The sequence below is a fragment of the Orcinus orca genome, chromosome 17 (genome assembly GCF_937001465.1).
Source record: "Orcinus orca chromosome 17, mOrcOrc1.1, whole genome shotgun sequence".
In the NCBI taxonomy this organism is placed as follows: Eukaryota; Metazoa; Chordata; class Mammalia; order Artiodactyla; family Delphinidae; genus Orcinus; species Orcinus orca.
The window spans coordinates 69,336,925-69,349,784 of record NC_064575.1 but is presented as its reverse complement, the minus strand read 5'-3'; the positions used below and the strand labels follow the sequence as shown (position 1 = coordinate 69,349,784).

At 39.7% G+C, this 12,860-nt stretch overlaps 2 protein-coding genes across 7 annotated transcripts in view; one reads left to right on the top strand and one right to left on the bottom strand.

Moving 5' to 3' along the window:
• Positions 1–12,860, bottom strand: part of MTBP (MDM2 binding protein) — a 154,647-nt gene that overhangs the window by 24,245 nt on the left and 117,542 nt on the right. For all 4 annotated transcript variants that reach the window (XR_007472764.1, XR_004480980.2, XR_004480979.2 and 1 more), the window contains one exon: positions 1,164–1,222. The gene's annotated coding sequence lies outside the window, so the exon portion shown is untranslated. The remainder of the gene's footprint in view (positions 1–1,163; positions 1,223–12,860) is intronic.
• The window catches only part of SNTB1 (syntrophin beta 1), a 232,108-nt gene that overhangs the window by 189,285 nt on the left and 29,963 nt on the right, over positions 1–12,860 (top strand). The window lies entirely within an intron of this gene.

The following is a 12,860-nucleotide window of genomic DNA, read 5'->3' as shown; positions in this document are numbered from 1 at the left end:
ACCGAATGTGGGCATATTCCATGGGCATTCCCTAGGGTAGCATGAAAGGATCTACATGCCCAAGAATCTGCACTCTGTCAAACTGAAAAGTGTGGGGTTTGCCTACACACCCATCCATTCCATTTGTTCCCATATACCTAGTACACATATTAACTGTCAGCATCCTGCCCTCCTTCTTACCAATCCAGGAGTTCTTCAGAGGTGGTGAGTGGGAGATTAGCAGAGTGAGGAGATTCATGGACTTTGGAATCAGACAAACCAGGAGTCAAATTCTGAGACCTCTACTTGCAAAGTGATTTGGGGCAAAATATCAGTCTCTCTGAAAACAAGTCTCCTCATCTATATGAAGGAGGTAATGGTATCTTCAGCTTCATATAGTTATTAATAGGACCAACTGAGACAGTGTATGTAAACGTTTAGCAGATTACTGAGATATAATAAGTGATTGATAAATGCTAGCAACTGTTATTATTGGGGAAAATATTAATAATTGGCATTAATGTATGAATGACTGAGAAGTAATTGGACCTATTTGATCCTACCTGTGATACGGTATTTATCAGGGACTTGTAGTGTCTTAAACCAAAGTCATTGTGATGTAAGGTTTGGGTTAATTAACAGTTGTGGGTTTGTTTATAGGGAGAGGGAAGTGTGAGATGGAAATAGGGAACCTGGAACCCCTTACCTCACATCACAGAGTTAGTTCTGAATGCTGCCTGTAACAGCATTGCAGGTAGGTGGCTTAATTGATGGCTTCATCCTTGGAGAAGGAATTTCAGTTCAATTTAAGAAACTTTTAACAGGCTGCTGCTAGGAGCCAACATGGTACTAGAGGCTGATAGTAGGGGAATTAAAAAAAAAATGCGAGAGATAAAAGCCAAATGTTGTAAGAGCTAATTGTTCAGTTTATGCACTCATGGCTTTATTTTCTCAGTAAACCAGGGCTGATTTTAATTGTCATTACCTTACATGGAGAAGTTCTTGAAGATCTTTTAATAATATGTATTCTATACCCATTGTGATATACGTTGAAGTAATTAAAGCATAGATGGGATAGAAGAATATGTAAAGATAATCAGACAATTCAAAGAATATATCTAAAAATTAGAGTTCTAAAACTGCTAAATAATTAAAAGGCTATTAACTTGAAAGGAAAAACTTACCAAGACATTGGATGATCATGATGTGACAGCATCCATCAGACTGTGAGTCTTGTTTATCCCTGGAGAAGGAAAGTACATGGATGAGTTAAGCCCATGGATGACCTGAAGTCTTCATTATACTCTCTCACTTTAATTTCCTTCCCACCTAAAGTTGACCAGGTGGAGCTTGGCCCCTTTTCCTGGTATGATGGAAAGAGTCTTGTGGACCTGGGCTCAAATGCTGGACACTCAATATGTGGTCCTGGGCAGCTACTTTACCACAGAGAACCATGGATTCCTTGTTTGGAAAATGGAGCTCATAATACACTGTCAAGAGTCATTGTGGAGGATAGACGAGATAGTTTATCAGTGCAACTTTTCACATCTACTTTCCTCCCTCTTTATAACTGCCGGAAGCTGGCTCTGAATGATTGTGAGGCCATGGGGAATGTGTGGAGGATGATCACGTGTCTCTGGAAATGCACCTGGGTAATACCATTAACTAGTCAAAACTGGGCTCCAATCTGTTTTGCTGCTCATTCTCCTATGTTCAGTGGGTCTTTGCTTATACTCAGTATCCCTCAATGATATCAACTTTCTGAGAGATGGGAACTTGCCTAAGTCTTTTACCACCATATTCAGATGAAAGAAGTTTCGAAGGTAGAAATAAGGTAAGTGTTCAGTTATTCTTGGCCGAGGGACAGCACGCTTGTTCTTGGGCAGCCCTTCCTGTCTGATAGTTTGGGGTTTATTAGAGATTATTTCCCCTCACTTCTTTCCTGAAGAGTCTGTTGACTGCTGAGCCCCATTAGGGGTGACCAGTTGATGAAAGTATTCAAAAGGAGCACCAGAACCACTGAAGGGATCTAACCGGCTGCTTTTCCTTCCTCCCTCCCTTCCTTCCATCCTCCCTTTCTTTCTCTCTCTCTTTCTTTCTTCTTCCTTCCTTCCTTTCTTTCTTTCCTTTTCTTTACTTATTTTTGTGTGTCTTGCATTGTGGTATGCAGGGAGATGCTAATTACAGCAATTAAGTAAAATGAGGATGTAATATTGCTTAGCAACCCAGTTACCTAATCTGTAATTTTACTAATTTGGCTGAATCTGTGTGCTGCAACTGTTTTTGTTTTAATTAAGGATATTAATAATAATTTTTTTAATGGAACATTTTATGTGAACACCTATCCAGAATTAAATTAGTGCATAAGCATCCCTTGTGAGATAGATTTTTTTGTTTCTGTTTATCTCAAAACCAGTCAGACAAAAGGGGCATATCTGAGGATCAAGAAACAATATGCAGCCTTATGTCATACCTCAGTTATTGATAGAGAAACAGGTGGCCTGGCCTCCCACAGGAATGAGTATTTCTACTGTCTTGTTCCCCCAAATCTTGGACAAAGAATTTGACTTGAAAGTGGGCTTATCACACAGCCCTTCTGAGCCTCATGGAATCCACCACTTTGGGAATTGGAAGTAATTTTAAAATGTTTCACCCTATCTTATAGAAAGATAAATGGGTTAGGGACCCAATTATATATAATTCTTTAAATGTACACTGGATCCATGCTAGCCATGAAGGTAAAATCTTAATGACTTTCATTTTTTTGATAAGATGATTACCTTCTACTCCCAGACCAAAAACACCCCCAAAACACTCAGACTCCCTAAGCAACCAAGCTACTACTGAAAACACCAGTTGCTAAAGATGGATTTGAAAGAAGAAACAGGAAATGGATGTTAGACTAATCTCGTAGAACATCCAATCCCAGATACCTTTCAAGATCACTTTTTTTTTAGGACTGAATCAATCTGGAAATTAGCATTTTAGTGGATGCAAACCAAATTCTTTGGATTTAGCCATAACTACTGTTTGGTGTGGTTGAGGGATGGAGGGTGGGAGAGAAGTCAATATCTCATAGCAGTAATTAATCACAAACTTCTTGGAAAACAGTCCTCTTTGTAGTCTAGCTGTTCATTTAGTCATTCATTTAAAAAATATTTACTGAGCGCCTGCCATGTGCTTGGAGTTGTTCTAGGTGCTAAGCGTACAGCAGGGGATAATCAAATAATAAGTCCTGCGCAGATCAAATTAATTATAATAATGACTATTACTGTATATTCTGTGCCAGGTGCTGTTCCATACAGTATTCCTGTAACTCATTTCATCCTGACATGTTGCTAACCCCAGTTTCCATTTGATGAACCCAAGGCATGAAGAGTTTAAGAAACTTGTCAAGGTCATACCATTGGCAAAGAGCCATTGGGGTATCTGCCTCTCTGCTATGTCCCCTCCTACCTATGGCTTTATTCTCTTGCTCCACTCTTCTCATGTTATATGGTCCTATTCACTTCTTCAATTATCTACACTCCTTGCTAACAGGGAGTGTAAAATCTTGCTAGAGTTTGTGGCTTTGCTTCCAAACATGGAAATGTGTATCTGAATTTTGTACCGGAACAAAACATGTCCTTCGGCTTCTCAAGCAGTTTCAGATAAAACTTAGAAACTGGGTGTGAGACCAGAGGGCAGACAGCAAAAGCAAGAAGAACTACAATCCTGCAGCCTGTGGAACAAAAACCACATTCACAGAAAGACAGACAAGATGAAAAGGCAGAGGGCTATGTACCAGATGAAGAAACAAGGTAAAACCCCAGAAAAACAACTAAATGAAATGGAGATAGGCAACCTTCCAGAAAAAGAATTTAGAATAATGATAGTGAAGATGATCCAGGACCTCAGAAAAACAATGGAGGCAAAGATCAAGAAGATGCAAGAAATGTTTAACAAAGACCTAGAAGAATTAAAGAACAAACAAACAGTGATGAATAATACAATAACTGAAATGAAAAATATACTAGAAGGAATCAATAGCAGAATAACTGAGGCAGAAGAACGGATAAGTGACCTGGAAGACACAATGGTGGAATTCACTGCTGCAGAACAGAATAAAGAATGAAAAGAAAAGAAGACAGCCTAAGAGACCTCTGCGACAACATTAAACGCACCAACATTCGTATTATAGGGGTTGCAGAAGGAGAAGAGAGAGAGAGAAAGGACCAGAGAAAATATTTGAAGAGATTATAGTTGAAAACTTCCCTAACATGGGAAAGGAGATAGCCACCCAAGTCCAGGAAGCGCATAGAATCCCATACAGAATAAACCCAAGGAGAAACACGCCAAGACACGTAATCAAATTGGCAAAAATTAAAGACAAAGAAAAATTATTGAAAGCAGAAAGGGAAAAATGACAAATAACATACAAGGGAACTCCCATAAGGTTAACAGCTCATTTCTCAGCACAAACTCTACAAGTCAGAAGGGAGTGGCATGATATACTTAAAGTGATGAAATGGAAGAAACTACAACCAAGATTACTCTACCCGGCAAGGATCTCATTCAGATTCGATGGAGAAATCAAAAGCAAAACCTAAGAGAATTCAGCACCACCAAACCAGCTCTACAACAAGTGCTAAAGGAACTTCTCTAAGTGTGAAACACAAGAGAAGAAAAGGATCTACAAAAACAAACACCCCAAAATCAAGAAAATGGTAATAGGAACATACATATCAATAATTACCTTAATTGTGAATGGATTAAATGCTCCAAACAAAAGACACAGGCTTGCTGAATGGATACAAAAACAAGACCCATCTGTATGCTGTCTACAAGAGACCCACTTCAGACCTAGGGACACATACAGACTGAAAGTGAGGGGATGGAAAAAGATATTCCATGCAAATGGAAATCAAAAGAAAGCTGGAGTAGCTATACTCATATCAGACAAAATAGACTTTAAAATAAAGAATGTTATAAGAGACAAGGAAGGACACTACATAATGGTCAAGGGATCAATCCAAGAAGAAGATACAACAATTACAAATATATATGCTCCTAACATAGGAGTACCTCAATACATAAGGCAACTGCTAACAGCTATAAAAGAGGAAATCAACAATAACAAAATAATAGTGCGGGACTTTAACACCTCACTTACACCAATGGACAGATCATCCAAACAGAAAATTAATAAGGAAACACAAGCTTTAAATGACACAATAGACCAGATAGATTTAATTGACAGTTATAGGACATTCCATCCAAAAACAGCAGATTGCACTTTCTTCTCAAGTGCACATGGAACATTCTCCAGGATAGATCACATCTTGGGTCACAAATCAAGCCTCAGTAAATTTAAGAAAATTGAAATCATATCAAGCATCTTTTCTCACCACAGCGCTATGAGATTAGAAATGAATTATAGGGAAAAAAACGGAAAAACCACAAACACATGGAGGCTAAACAATACGTTACTAAATAACCAAGATATCACTAAAGAAATCAAAGAAGAAATCAAAAAATACCTGGAGACAAATGACAATGAAAACGCGACGATCCAAAACCTATGGGATGCAGCAAAAGGAGTTCTAAGAGGGAAGTTTATAGCTGTACAAGCCTACCTCAAGAAACAAGAAAAATCTCATGTAAACAATCTAACGTTACACCTAACAGAACTAGAGAAAGAAGAACAAACAAAACCCAAAGTTAGCAGAAGGAAAGAAATCATAAAGATCAGAGCAGAAATAAATGAAATAGAAACAAAGAAAACAATAGCAAAGATCAGTAAAACTAAAAGCTGGTTCTTCGAGAAGATAAAATTGATAAAACCATTAGACTCATCAAGAAAAAGAGAGAGAGGACTCAAATCAATAAAATTAGAAATGAAAAAGAAGTTACAGCAGACACCACAGAAATACAAAGCATCCTAAGAGACTAGTACAAGCAAGTCTATGCACGAAATGGACAAATTCTTAGAAAGGTATAACCTTCCAAGACTGAACCAGAAAGAAATAGAAAATATGAACAGACCAATCACTAGTAATGAAATTGAAACTGTGATTAAAAATCTTCCAACAAACAAAAGCCCAGGACCAGATGGCTTCACAGGTGAATTCTATGAAACATTTAGAGAAGAGCAAACAGCTATCCTTCTCAAACTCTTCCAAAAAATTGCAGAGGAAGGAAAACTCCCAAACTCACTCTATGAGGCCACCATCACCCTGATACCAAAACCAGACAAAGATACTACAAAAAAAGAAAATTACATACCAATATCACTGATGAATATAGATGTAAAACTCCTCAACAAAATATTAGCAAACAGAATCCAACAACACATTAAAAGGATCATACACCATGATGAAGTGGGATTTATCCCAGAGATGCAAGGATTTTTCAATATACGCAAATCAATCAATGTGATACACATTAACAAATTGAAAAATAAAAACCATATGGTCATCTCAATAGATGCAGAAAAAGCTTTTGACAAAATTCAACACTGGTTTATGATAAAAACTCTCCAGAAAGTGAGCATAGAGGGAACCTACTTCAACATAATAAAGGCCGTATACGACAAACCCACAGCAAACATCATTCTCAATGGTGAAAAACTGAAAGCATTTCTTCTAAGATCAGGAACAAGACAAGGATGTCCACTCTCACCACTATTATTCAACCTAGTTTTGGAAGTCCTAGCCATGGCAATCAGAGAAGAAAAAGAAATAAAAGGAATAGAAATTGGAAAAGAAGAATTAAAACTGTCACTATTTGCAGATGACATGATACTATACATAGAGAATTCTAAAGATGCCACCAGAAAACTACTAGAACTAATCAATGAATTTGGTAGCCTTCCACCTGTGAGGCTGCAAGGAGAGGTCTGCAACCTGGTAGAGAGCTCTCACCCAATTATGCTGGCACCCTGATCTTGGACTTACAACCTCCAGAACTATACACCAGAAATACATCTACGCGTGGAACTCCTACGTAGCACCTACTGAACGCTGGCAGAAGACCTCAGACCTCCCAAAAGGCAAGGAACCCCCCACGTACCTGGTTAGGGCAAAAGAAAAAAATAAACAGAGACAAAAGGATAGGGACGGGTCCTGCACCAGCGGGAGGGAGCTGTGAAGGAGGAAAAGTGTCCACACACTAGGAAGCCCCTTCGCGGGCGGAGACTGCGGGTGGCAGAGTGGGGGAGCTTCGGAGCCGCGGAGGAGAGCACAGCAACAGGGTTGCAGAGGGCAAAGCGGAGAGATTCCAGCGCAGAGGATCGGGGCCGACTGGCACTCACCAGCCGAGAGGCTTGTCTGCTCGCCCGATGGGGCGGGCGGGGCTGGGAGCTGAGGCTCCGGCTTCTGTCGGAGCACAGGGAGAGGACTGAGGTTGGCAGCATGAACACAGCCTGCAGGGCGTTAGTGCACGTCGGCTAGCCAGGAGGGAGTCCGGGGAAAAGTCTGGACCTGCCGAAGAGGCAAGAGACATTTTCTTCCCTCTTTGTTTCCTGGTGCACGAGGAGAGGGGATTAAGAACGCTGCTTAAGAGAGCTCCAGAGACGGGCGCGAGCCGCGGCTAAAAGTGCGGAGCCCAGAGACAGACATGAGACGCTAAGGCCGCTGCTGCCGCCACCAAGAAGCCTGTGTGCGAACACAGGTCACTATCCACACCCCCTTCCGGGGAGCCTGAGCAGCCTGCCACTGCCAGGGTCCCGGGATCCAGGGACAACTCCCCCGGGAGAACGCACGGTGAGCCTCAGGCTAGCAATGTCACGCCGGCCTCCAGCCGCAGGCCCGCCCCACACTCCGTGACCTCCCTACCCCCCCCCAACCCCGCCCCGGCCTGAGTGAGCCAGAGCCTCCGAATCAGCGGCTCCTTTAACCCCGTCCTGTCTGAGCAAAGAACAGATGCCCTCCAGCAACTTACACGCACAGGCGGGGCCAAATCCAAAGCTGAGCCCCTGGGAGCTGTGAGAACAAAGAAGAGAAAGGGAAATCTCTCCCAGCAGCCTCAGAAGCAGCGGATTAAAGCTCCACAATCAACTTGATGTACCCTGCATCTGTGGAATACATGAATAGACAACGAATCATCCCAAATTAAGGAGCAGTGTGGATGAAAGGCTCTTGGTGCTGCAGCCAGGTGTTAGTGCTGTGCCTCTGAGGTGGGAGAGCCAACTTCAGGACACTGGTCCACAAGAGGCCTCCCAGCTGCACATAATATCAAACGGCGAAAATCTCCCAGAGATCTCCATCTCAACGCCAGCACCCAGCTTCACTCAATGACCAGCAAGCTACAGTGCTGGACATCCTATGCCAAACAACTAGCAAGACAGGAACACAACCCCACCCATTAGCAGAGAGGCTGCCCAAAATCATAATAAGTCTACAGACACCCCAAAACACACCACCAGACGTGGACCTGCCCACCAGAAAGACAAGATCCAGCCTCATCCACCAGAACACAGGCACTAGTAGCCTCCACCAGGAAGCCTACACAACCCACTGAACCAACCTTAGCCACTGGGGACAGACACAAAAAACAACAGGAACTACGAACCTTCAGCCTGCAAAAAGGAGACCCCAAACACAGTAAGATAAGCAAAATGAGAAGACAGAAAAACACACAGCAGACGAAGGAGCAAGATAAAAACCCACCAGACCTAACAAATGAAGAGGAAATAGGCAGTCTACCTGAAAAAGAATTCAGAATAATGATAGTAAAGATGATCCAAAATCTTGGAAATAGAATAGACAAAATGCAAGAATCAGGTAACAAGGACCTAGAAGAACTAAAGATGAAACAAACAATGATGAACAACACAATAAATGAAATGAAAAATACTCTAGATGGGATCAATAGCAGAATAACTGAGGCAGAAAAACGGATAAGTGACCTGGAAGATAAAATAGTGGAAATAACTACTGCAGAGCAGAATAAAGAAAAAAGAATGAAAAGAACTGAGGACAGTCTCAGAGACCTCTGGGACAACATTAAATGCACCAACATTCGAATTATAGGGGTTCCAGAAGAAGAAGAGAAAAAGAAAGGGACTGAGAAAATATTTGAAGAGATTATAGTTGAAAACTTCCCTAATATGGGAAAGGAAATAGTTATTCAAGTCCAGGAAGCACAGAGAGTCCCATACAGGATAAATCCAAGGAGAAATACGCCAAGACACATATTAATCAAACTGTCAAAAATTAAATGCAAAGAAAACATATTAAAAGCAGCAAGGGAAAAACAACAAATAACACACAAGGGAATCCCCATAAGGTTAACAGCTGATCTTTCAGCAGAAACTCTGCAAGCCAGAAGGGAGTGGCAGGACATATTGAAAGTGTTGAAGGAGAAAAACCTGCAACCAAGATTACTCTACCCAGCAAGGATCTCATTCAGATTTGATGGAGAAATTAAAACCTTTACAGACAAGCAAAAGCTGAGAGAGTTCAGCACCACCAAACCAGCTCTACAACAACTGCTAAAGGAACTTCTCTAGGCAAGAAACACAAAACAAGGAAAAGACCTACAATAACGAACCCAAAACAATTAAGAAAATGGGAATGGGAACATACATATCGATAATTACCTTAAATGTAAATGGACTAAATGCTCCAGCCAAAAGACATAGACTGGCTGAATGGATACTAAAACAAGACCTATATATTTGCTGTCTACAAGAGACCCACTTCAGACCTAGAGACACATACAGACTGAAAGTAAGGGGATGGAAAAAGGTATTTCATGCAAAAGGAAACCAAAAGAAAGCTGGAGTAGCAATTCTCATATCAGACAAAATAGACTTTAAAACAAAGACTATTAGAAGAGACAAAGAAGGACACTACATAATGATCAAGGGATCGATCCAAGAAGAAGATATAACAATTGTAAATATTTATGCAACCAACATAGGAGCACCTCAATACATAAGGCAAATACTAACAGCCATAAAAGGGGATATCGACAGTAAAACATTCATAGTAGGGGACTTTAACACCCCACTTTCACCAATGGACAGATCATCCAAAATGCAAATAAATAAGGAAACACAAGCTTTAAATGATACATTAAACGAGATGGACTTAATTGATATTTATAGGACATTCCATCCAAAAACAACAGAATACACATTCTTCTCAAGTGCTCATGGAACATTCTCCAGTATAGATCATATCTTGGGTCACAAATCAAGCCTTGGTAAATTTAAGAAAATTGAAATTGTATCAAGTATCTTTTCCGAACACAATGCTATGAGACTAGATATCAATTACAGGAAAAGATCTGTAAAAAATAAAAACACATGGAGGCTAAACAATACACTACTTAATAACGAAGTGATCACTGAAGAAATCAAAAAGGAAATCAAAAAACACCTAGAAACAAATGACAATGGAGACACGACGACTCAAAATCTATGGGATGCAGCAAAAGCAGTTCTCAGAGGGCAGTTTATAGCAATACAATCCTACCTTAAGAAACAGGAAACATCTCGAATAAACAACCTAACCTTGCACCTAAAGCAATTAGAGAAAGAAGAACAAAAAAACCCCAAAGTTAGCAGAAGGAAAGAAATCATAAAAATCAGATCAGAAATAAATGAAAAAGAAATGAAATGATAGCAAAGATCAGTAAAACTAAAAGCTGGTTCTTTGAAAGGATAAACAAAATTGATAAACCATTAGCCAGACTCATCAAGAAAAAATGGGAGAAGACTCAAATCAATAGAATTAGAAATGAAAAAGGAGAAGTAACAACTGACACTGCAGAAATACAAAAGATCATGAGAGATTACTACAAGCAACTCTATGCCAATAAAATGGACAACCTGGAAGAAATGGACAAATTCTTAGAAAGGCACAAGCTGCCAAGACTGAATCAGGAAGAAATAGAAAATATGAACAGACCAATCACAAGCACTGAAATTGAAACTGTGATTAAAAATCTTCCAACAAACAAAAGCCCAGGACCAGATGGCTTCACAGGCGAATTCTATCAAACATTTAGAGAAGAGCTATCACCTATCCTTCTCAAACTCTTCCAAAATATAGCAAGGGAGGAACACTCCCCAACTCATTCTATGAGGCCACCATCACCCTGATACCAAAACCAGACAAGGATGTCACAAAGAAAGAAAACTACAGGCCAATATCACTGATGAACATAGATGCAAAAATCCTCAACAAAATACTAGCAAACAGAATCCAACAGCACATTAAAAGGATCATACACCATGATCAAGTGGGGTTTATTCCAGGAATGCAAGGGTTCTTCAATATACGCAAATCAATCAACGTGAAACACCATATTAACAAATTGAAGGAGAAAAACCATATGATCATCTCAATAGATGCAGAGAAAGCTTTTGACAAAATTCAACACCCATTTATGATAAAAACCCTGCAGAAAGTAGGCATAGAGGGAACTTTCCTCAACATAATAAAGGCCATATATGACAAAACCACAGCCAACATCGTCCTCAATGGTGAAAAACTGAAAGCATTTCCACTAATATCAGGAACAAGACAAGGTTGCCCACTCTCACCACTCTTATTCAACATAGTTTTGGAAGTTTTAGCCACAGCAGTCAGAGAAGAAAAGGAAATAAAAGGAATCCAAATCAGAAAAGAAGATGTAAAGCTGTCACTGTTTGCAGATGACATGTTACTATACATAGAGAATCCTAAAGATGCTACCAGAAAACTACTAGAGCTAATCAATGAATTTGGTAAAGTAGCAGGATACAAAATTAATGCACAGAAATCTCTGGCATTCCTATACACTAAGGATGAAAAATCTGAAAGTGAAATCAAGAAAACACTCCCATTTACCATTGCAACAAAAAGAATAAAATATCTAGGAATAAACCTACCTAAGGAGACAAAAGACCTGTATGCAGAAAATTATAAGACACTGATGAAAGAAATTAAAGATGATACAAATAGATGGAGAGATATACCATGTTCTTGGATTGGAAGAATCAACATTGTGAAAATGACTCTACTACCCAAAGCAATCTACAGATTCAATGCAATCCCTATCAAACTACCACTGGCATTTTTCACAGAACTAGAACAAAAAATTTCACAATTTGTATGGAAACACAAAAGACGCCGAATAGCCAAAGCAATCTTGGGAATGAAAAACGGAGCTGGAGGAATTAGGCTTCCTGACTTCAGACTATACTACAAAGCTACAGTAATCAAGACAGTATGGTACTGTCACAAAAACAGAAATACAGATCAATGGAACAGGATAGAAAGCCCAGAGATAAACCCATGCACATATGGTCACCTTATCTTTGACAAAGGAGGCAGGAATGTACAGTGGAGAAAGGACAGCCTCTTCAATAAGTGGTGCTGGGAAAACTGGACAGCTACATGTAAAAGTATGAGATTAGATCACTCCCTAACACCATACACAAAAATAAGCTCAAAATGGATTAAAGACCTAAATGTAAGGCCAGAAACTATCAAACTCTTAGAGGAAAACATAGGCAGGACACTCTATGACATAAATCACAGCAAGGTCCTTTTTGACCCACCTCCTAGAGAAATGGAAATAAAAACAAAAATAAACAAATGGGACCTAATGAAACTTAAAAGCTTTTGCGCAGCAAAGGAAACCATAAAGAAGAACAAAAGACAACCCTCAGCATGGGAGGAAATATTTGCCAATGAAGCAACTGACAAAGGATTAATCTCCAAAATTTATAAGCAGCTCATGCAGCTTAATAACAAAAAAACAAACAACCCAATCCAAAAATGGGCAGAAGACCTAAATAGACATTTCTCCAAAGAAGATATACAGAGTGCCAACAAACACATGAAAGAATGCTCAACATCACTAATCATTAGAGAAATGCAAATCAAAACTATAATGAGATATCATCT